This window comes from Balaenoptera musculus, chromosome 2 (assembly GCF_009873245.2).
Source record: "Balaenoptera musculus isolate JJ_BM4_2016_0621 chromosome 2, mBalMus1.pri.v3, whole genome shotgun sequence".
Lineage (NCBI taxonomy): Eukaryota > Metazoa > Chordata > Mammalia > Artiodactyla > Balaenopteridae > Balaenoptera > Balaenoptera musculus.
Window position 1 is genome coordinate 19,883,218 of NC_045786.1, and position 8,003 is coordinate 19,891,220.

The 8,003-nt window shown below is 42.8% G+C and overlaps 1 protein-coding gene across 1 annotated transcript in view; it reads right to left on the reverse strand.

The window, feature by feature from the left end:
* Positions 1-7,710, reverse strand: part of CAMK1D (calcium/calmodulin dependent protein kinase ID) — a 389,771-nt gene extending 382,061 nt beyond the window's left edge. The window contains exon 1 of the mRNA XM_036841516.1: positions 7,583-7,710. The gene's annotated coding sequence lies outside the window, so the exon portion shown is untranslated. The remainder of the gene's footprint in view (positions 1-7,582) is intronic.
* Between the last annotated feature and the right edge of the window lie 293 nt (positions 7,711-8,003).

Here is an 8,003-nt window from a genome sequence, read left to right on the forward strand (position 1 = left end):
CGTACACAGTACATTCTGAATCTATGGGTTGGAAGGACACCCGGTGGGCAAAGCTGGACCCACATTTCAGACCAGGATCAGCAGCTCACTAGCTGTGTGACCTTGGGCAGGTCACTCAACCTCTCTGGGCTTCTGTTTCCTCATGTGTCACTTACACATTGGACCAGATGCTCTTGCTCTCAGGTAACCTGAGTGTCAGGGGACCAAGAGACTGGAAATACATGAGTCTTCAGAAGCACTTCCGGAGGCTGTGCTTGCCCTGGCCTTGCCCTCTTAGCCCAATGCACTCTTGCATATTGGGACCTGTTCTATCCCTGACTAGTTGTGTGGTCCTGGGCAACAGGCTTCGTTTTTCTGTGCCGGGTTTTTATTTTCCTCTACAAAACATGGGATTAAGCTGTATCTATGTCAAGTCCCTTCCAGCTCTAGAATTCTACTTATTGGAGAAATCCCTTCCACTGGGGAGTAAAACAGAGGCTCTGAACCACTTCAGCCCCTTTTGTTTTGTTTTTCAGCCCCTTGGTGCAAATCACCAGAAGGAGGACTATAAAAATTCTGCATCAGCTTTGAAAATGGACAGGCCACAGGGGACAAGTGCTTTATAAAATGTCATATATAGTATAAACATTATGTATTTGCTCCTCCAGGAAAGCCAGAACAATCTATTGGTTACACCTGTGACTCAAAATGAAATCTCATCCAGGACCACCAGGCACCTCCCAAAGTTCAAGTCACTGTGCACAGCAGCAGGGTGCATCCCACGACCAGCGTTAAAATCACCTGCAAGAAAAGTGGCCTACTCGCTGGGGCTCTGGGAGATCTACTACCAATACGGATGCTGAATTCACCCCCTTCCCTTGGCCCAACTCCACACGGAAGGCATCCCAAAAAGAAGCAGAAGACCACAGGTAACAATTCAAAGCCACGGATTGTGTGACCACTTTGCTCTCAGCCTCTTCCCCAAGAAGGAAAGGGCTTGAGACAGAATAACAGTTGACAAGGAAACCAGGGTCAAGAAGGACAGTCTCCTTATAAATAAAACTTTCAAACTCACGGCCATTAACACTCACCCGAAATAACTGGACGGGAGCCAACCAGGAAAGGGCATGTTACTAAAACTGGCCCTCCAGCCTCCAAGAGGCTCAGCAGAATGATTCCTGATGTGGGGAGAGGAGAAAGGGAGGTCTGGTTATCGTGCCAATGCACTGGGAGGCACAGTAACTAGGTCACGTTCCCACTCGGGCGTGGACGAAGCCACTCGGCTGCTTGGTGGCACCGGGCAAAGCCGGGTCGTGCTGTCGTTCTCAGCATCTCTCGGGGAAGCCTGAGGAAGGCACTTCTGGCCACACCCTCCCCAGGGGAGCAGTATCGGGACATTTCTCCATATTCTAAAGAGCCTGTCCCCAGAGCAGCAGCCAGAATGTAGCTAGAGGTCTAAGCACACACCCAGGGCTGACACGGCATGAAACACATATGAAACACGCATGTGGCAGCACCCCTTCCATCCAAAGCCTCAGCTCGCTTCGGAACCACACACTGGAGCTGATCCAACAAATAAAGAGCCCCTTCTCTAGCCAGATGATCTTGCCTCCTCAGCCAGATCCTGCAGAAGGAAACCACACGGACGAGAAGCCCCTTCGGTGAAATGCAGCCACGTCTCCCTGGCATGAAAATCATGCAGACTTAATGAAAATCTTGGCAACTGCATCACAAGCCTCACCTTTCTCGGGCCTCATAATGCATTTTCCTCCAACAACAGAGTTTTCGGGAGAACCCAGGGAGCATGGAAACACACTCCATTCATGCCAGAGCCTGGGGCTTCCTCAGGCGTGAGGTTCTTCTTTTCACAGCAGACAAACCTCCGCGTTGGCACAGCTTATCTGAAAAATGGTTGGAACCTCTGGCCCTAGGCGATCCCAGAGCCGCTGACATGCCCCCTCGGAAGCCTTGCAAGTGTGTGTGTTTTCACGGTGTATTAATTCAAGAGGCACGTTAGATGAGATGTGTTCTAATTTTTGCATTTAACCTCTGCAGTTAGCGGATTGGCCCCTTTCCTTGGGCCTCTGAAGGGCACACAGCAGAGCACAAGCACAGAGGCTGCCAAAAATGTTTCCTGGGGAAAGAAGGCGCCCCAGAACATCCCAGGGCTTTCTTCTCCTCTGCTTTTACCCAGTTTTACTTGACACCATTTATTTGCAGACAAAGGACCTAGAAGCTGGAGTCTGGGGTAAAAGTGGAAAGTGAGAAAGCTTGTAAGTTTCAAGGCTGACACATGTAAGATTCTACTGTCACCAGGAGGGCTTAGAAGTCTCCTGTCAATGCGGAGGGGAAAACAACCCAGTGCCCCAAAATAGTCTCCCAAAGTATCAGTGAAGCAGCCACTGTCTACAGACATCACTGGAGAGTGCACATCTCCTGAGAATCACTGCTCCAGCCACACAGAGCACTGGCCCCAGGTGAGAGGCTAAGTGGCAGGTGCCAGAAAGGAGGGACGCTCTAGGGAGAAACAGAAAAAGAAATATCTGAGGTTTCTCCTCTCCCACAAGAGGCTCCATTGCCTCACTCACTCAATGAAAGCAACTTGTTATGGGAACGGAGGCGGGGTGAGGGGGGGCAGGTGTGAAAGGAGAGTTTTTTTTTTTTGGCCCCCGTGGCACAGCAAGCAGGATCTTAGCTCCCGGACCAGGGATCAAACCCGCGCCCCCTGCAGTGGAAGCGTGGAGTCTTAACTACAGAACCGCCAGGGAAGTTCCAAAAGAGAGATGGTTTTATGGACCAATTTTTTTTAAATGAATAAAATATTTTAGAACTTACCCTCCAACAGATATAGCTGGAATTTACTAAGCAATTATTATGACATTGTAAGATAAATGCCTGTAACTTTTAGAAAGAGCTTACAATCTATACATATATTTTCTAAGCTCTCAATAAGGTAGCTATTATATATTATGTCTATAATGTGTATATATATCATAATATGGAAGAACATTATTATCCTGAGAATGGTAATAATTGTAAAATGAAACATGTGAGGGTAAGGTTATCTTCTTAGTTCCTTCTTATTTCATTAAAGTATTAAACCAGTCTATTATCTGTAAGTTGACATAAAATTTCTTTTTCTGATAACTAATATCTGATTAGCATAGAAAATCTAGGAGGGACTTCCCTGGCGGTCCAGTGGTTAAGACTCCGCACTTCCAATGCAAGGGGTACGGGTTCGACCCCTGATCGGGGAACTAAGATCCCATATGCCGTGCAGCATGGCCAAAAAAGAAAAAGAAAAAAAAAGAAAATCTAGGAAATACAGCAAGGCAAGAAGAAGAAAATTAAAGTTATTTGTCATTTCCACACCCAAAGATGAGTACTCTCATTATAACTGACGTAGCTACTTCCAGCTCTCTCCCTCTGCATATAATTACAAATGCTCTTCCACAAAATTGGGGTGTTCCTTGATAGCTTCTTTTTCACATTAAACAGGATATCTTTCACCCACGCCCTTAAATGATATTCTGCATCACGAGTTAAGTCTGCAGTGTGTTGCATTCTATCAATGTGCCACGGTTTATTTTGTAAATTCTGTATTATTAAATGAGTTGTTTCCAACTCATTTACTATAGGAAATCAATTACTACAGGAAATACTAGTGCATAGATGGATAGATGATAGATAGATAGATAGATAAACAGATTTCTTTTTTGTAAAATCTTTATTGAACTATAATTCACAGTTCACCAACTTAAAGTGTACAATCCAATGGTTTTAGAATACTTACAGAATTGCACGATGATCACCACAATCAATTTGAGAACCTTTTCATCATCCCCCAAAAAATCCCATGCCCTGTAGCAATCGTTCTCCATATCCCCTCGAGCCCTCCCACCCCTAGTCCTAGGCAACCACTAATCTGCGTTCTGTCTCTACAGATTGGGCTATTCTGGACATTTCACATAAATGGAATCATACAACATGCAGTGTTTTTGTGACTGTCTTCTTTCACTTAGCCTAACGTTTTCAAGGTTCAACCTTATTGTAGCATATATCAATACTTCATTCCTTTTAAATGGCCAAATATTATATCATTGTATGCATATACTACATTTTGTTTACCCATTCATCAGTTGATGAACATTTAGGTTATTTTCTCTTTTTGGCTACTATGAATAATGCTGCTATGAACATTCATGTACAAGTTTTTCTGCAGACACATATTTTCATTTCTCTTGGATATACATCTAAGAGTGGAATTGTTGGCTCATATGGCAACTCTATCTTAACCTTTTAAGGAACTGCTATCCTGTTTTCCAAAGAAGCTGCACCACTTTGCATTCCCACCAGCAGTGTGGGAGGGTCCCAATTTCTCCACATCTTCGCCAACACTTGTTGTCATTTGTCTTTTCATTATAGTCATACTAGTGGGCGTGAAGCAGTATCTCATTGTGGGTTTGATTTGCATTTCCCTGATAGCTAATGATGTTGAGCATCTTTTCATGTGCTTATTGGCCATTTGTATATCTTCTCTGGAGAGGTGTCTATTCAGATCCCTTGCCCATTTTTAACTGAGTTGTCTTAATTATTGAGTTATATTTTAAAACATATTTTAGACAGAAGTTCCTTACCAGATTTGCAAAAAAAATTTCCCATGCTTTGGGTTGTCTTTTCACTGTCTTGATGGTGTCCTTTGAAGCATAAAAGTTTCTAGTTTTGATGAAATGCAATTTATCTATTTTGTTGTTGTTGCCTGTGCTTTGAGGGTCCTAAGAAAACACTGCTTACTCCAAATCATGAAGATATATGCCTATGTTTCTTTCTAAGTGTTTTACATAGTTTTAGCTCTGATATTTAGGTCATGGATCCATTTTAAGCTAATTTTTTATACAGTATGAGGTAACAATCCAAATTCATTCTTTTGCATGTAAATATCCAGTTGTCCCAACATTATTTGTTGAATAGACTATTCTTTCCCCCATTAAATTGTCTTAGCACCCTTATCAAAAGTCAATAGACTGTAAATGTGAAGGTTTACTTCTGGACTCTTAATTCTAGTTCATTGATCCAAATATGTCTGTTTTTATGCCAGTACCACACTGTCTTGATTATTGTAGTTTTGTTGTAAATTCTGAAAGCAAGAAATGTGCACACTCCAACTTCATTCTTTTTCAAGATTGTTTTGGCTATTTTAGCTCCTTTGCATTTCCATATGAATTTTAGGATCAACTTGTCAATTTCTGCACAAAGGGCAGCTGGGATTTTGACAGGTATTGTATTGAATCTGTAGGCAAATTTGGGGACTTCGGGGACTTCCCTGGTGGTCCAGTGGTAAAGAATCCGACTTCCAATGCAGGGGACGCACGTTCGATCCCTGGTTGAGGAACTAAGATCCCACATGCTGCAGGGCAACTAAGCCCGAGTGCCACAACTACTGAGCCCAAGTGCTCTACAGCCCGTGCGCCACAACTAGAGAGAAGCCTGCGCACCGCAACAAAAGATCCCACGTGCCGCACCAAGACCCAATGCAGCCAAATAAATAATTTTTTTTTTAAATTGGGGGACTTTTGCTACATTAACACTATTAAGTCTTCCAGCCATTAATACAGAATGTCTTTCCATTTATTTATGTCTTCTTTGTTAATTTCTTTTAGTATTTTATAATTTGCAGCGTATGAGTCTTCCACTTCTTTGGTAAATTTATTCCTATTTTATTCTTTTTGATGCTAAATGGAACTGGTTTCTTAATTTCATTTTCAGATGGTTTATTGCCAGAATGTGGATATAAAACTGATTTTTGTATACTGATCTTGTATTCTACAACCGTGGTGAACTCATACATTGGTTCTAATTGGTTTTTAGTGGATTCCTTAGGATTTGCCTTCTACAAGATCATGTCATCTGCAAATAAAGACAGTTTTACCTCTTCCTTTACAATCTGGATGCCTTTTATTTCTTTTTCTTGCCTAACTGTCCTGGCTAGAACCTCCAGTACAACGTTAAGTAGAAGTGGCAAGAACAAACATCCTTGCCTTGTTCCTGATCTGAGGGGAAAGCTTTCATTCTCTCACCATTAAGTATGATGTTAGCTCTGAGAGTATAATTCCTAACTGTATTTGTCGTGCAAAGATAAAAAGGCTATTTCAGTATAACACTGGTTCATAAGAGATCCTAAATACAACCATTTCCTAATATGCAACATCTTCAAATTTTTTCCCTAAACCAATTTCAACATTCTTTGTACTTGTACTAGGTAGGAAAAGCACAGTGACATGTTAAAGAAAATCTCAAGTTCAAGAAGACTTGAAATGGACAGATTTAATGAAATTCAATGCCTGTGTCTGGTGAAATAAACACGTGCTAATATAAAGCCCAAGCAGTGGACATGAAGTTAAAGTCAATTTGACGTTTCCCTGAGTTGTCAGCTACTCAACTCCCTGCAGAAAAGAAGACTTTATTCTGAGCATGTTCTGAAATTCTGTGTCAATTTCCCTGCTTGAATGTTCCCTGAGTTCTCTGCTGCTCACCAAAATTAGTTCTACCACAAAAGGCTAAAAAAAAACATTTGGAAAGATCTATTCTAACTGTATTTAAATCTGTAAATCCTAGAACAAAGAGGGATTTGACAGTTACTTAATTTGATTATTTAGTCATACCAAATACTTCAGATTAAAAACTACACCCTGAAACCTGGATTATCCAGTTTGACCCCTAAACAAATTGTATGAGAGCAACATCTTCGTTAGCCAGGACACATAGACAGAGGTACAGGGGGAAACATCTGGACTTCAAAAGACCTGGCCTCAAATCCCAGATCTTTCCATTCTTAGCTGTGCATCCTTGGGCAAGATACTTATCCTCTCTGTGCCAACTGTTAAAAAAATTTTAAGGATAAAAACTCCTTCCTTGCAGGGAGGCTGTGAAGATTACGTATTACTCATAAAGTGCCTGGAACACAGTACGTGCTATTATTACTAGTAGTAGTAGTAAAAGTATTTCTTAACTAAACTGTTCAGGAAATGGAGTAGTCTGGTCCATTATAATTTCCGGTTTTCAAACTTGTGTGGCTGAAAACCCTTCTCAACAATATTAGTATTGTTCATCTCTCTGTATTACTGTAGACAGAGAGGTACATCTTCCATTTCATTTCTGATACTATGTCAGTGACCAAAAAGTGTCAGGCTCATCCACAAGTAGTTCAGAAACTGGTATAAATGAACGAGATACACACCATAAGGCTGCGATGTGCACGATCATTGCACAGTCTTATAGAGATAGAAGGCGCAGGACGCTGGGCTGGCTATACAGTGAGTGACCCGGCACACATCCTAAAACGTGGTTTTCATTAATACATTCCAAATATGAGCTTAGGCAACTGTTGTTTGCCTGTTTTGCTTAAAAGGGGAGCAGAGGAAAAGAGGCAATGAACTGAAAGCTTTCCTCTTACCTTGTATCCCCCAAAAGGCCACGTCTACACTCTGGAAACCAATCAGCGATGGCACTGCCAAACCCCTCCTCCTCCCACGTTAGCATCCTCCCAACCCCGGCTAATTGGCACATCTGAAACTGTCCAATCAGTGAGCGAATGAGGACGTACCAGCACCGTGAAGGGGAAGCCAGGCTGCTTCTGGACACCACACCACGAGCTTCAGAAAACTCCGGCTGAGATTCTAATCCATTTGGAGAGGTTTGCTCTGTCTTCTTTGAAAGCTGGAGAATGAGTCTAGACAGTGTATTTTTCTAGCTGTGAAAACTGTACGCACCGGGCTTCCCTGGTGGCACAGTGGTTAAGAATCCGCCTGCCAATGCAGGGGACACGGGTTCGAGCCCTGGTCTGGGAAGATCCCACAACTAAGCAACTAGCCCATGAGCCACAACTACTGAGCCTGCGCTCTAGAGCCCGCGAGCCACAACTGCTGAGCCCATGACCCACAACTACTGAAGCCCACGCACCTAGAGCCCGTGCTCCGCAACGAGAAGCCACCGCAATGAGAAGCCCGTGAGCAGCAACGAAGACC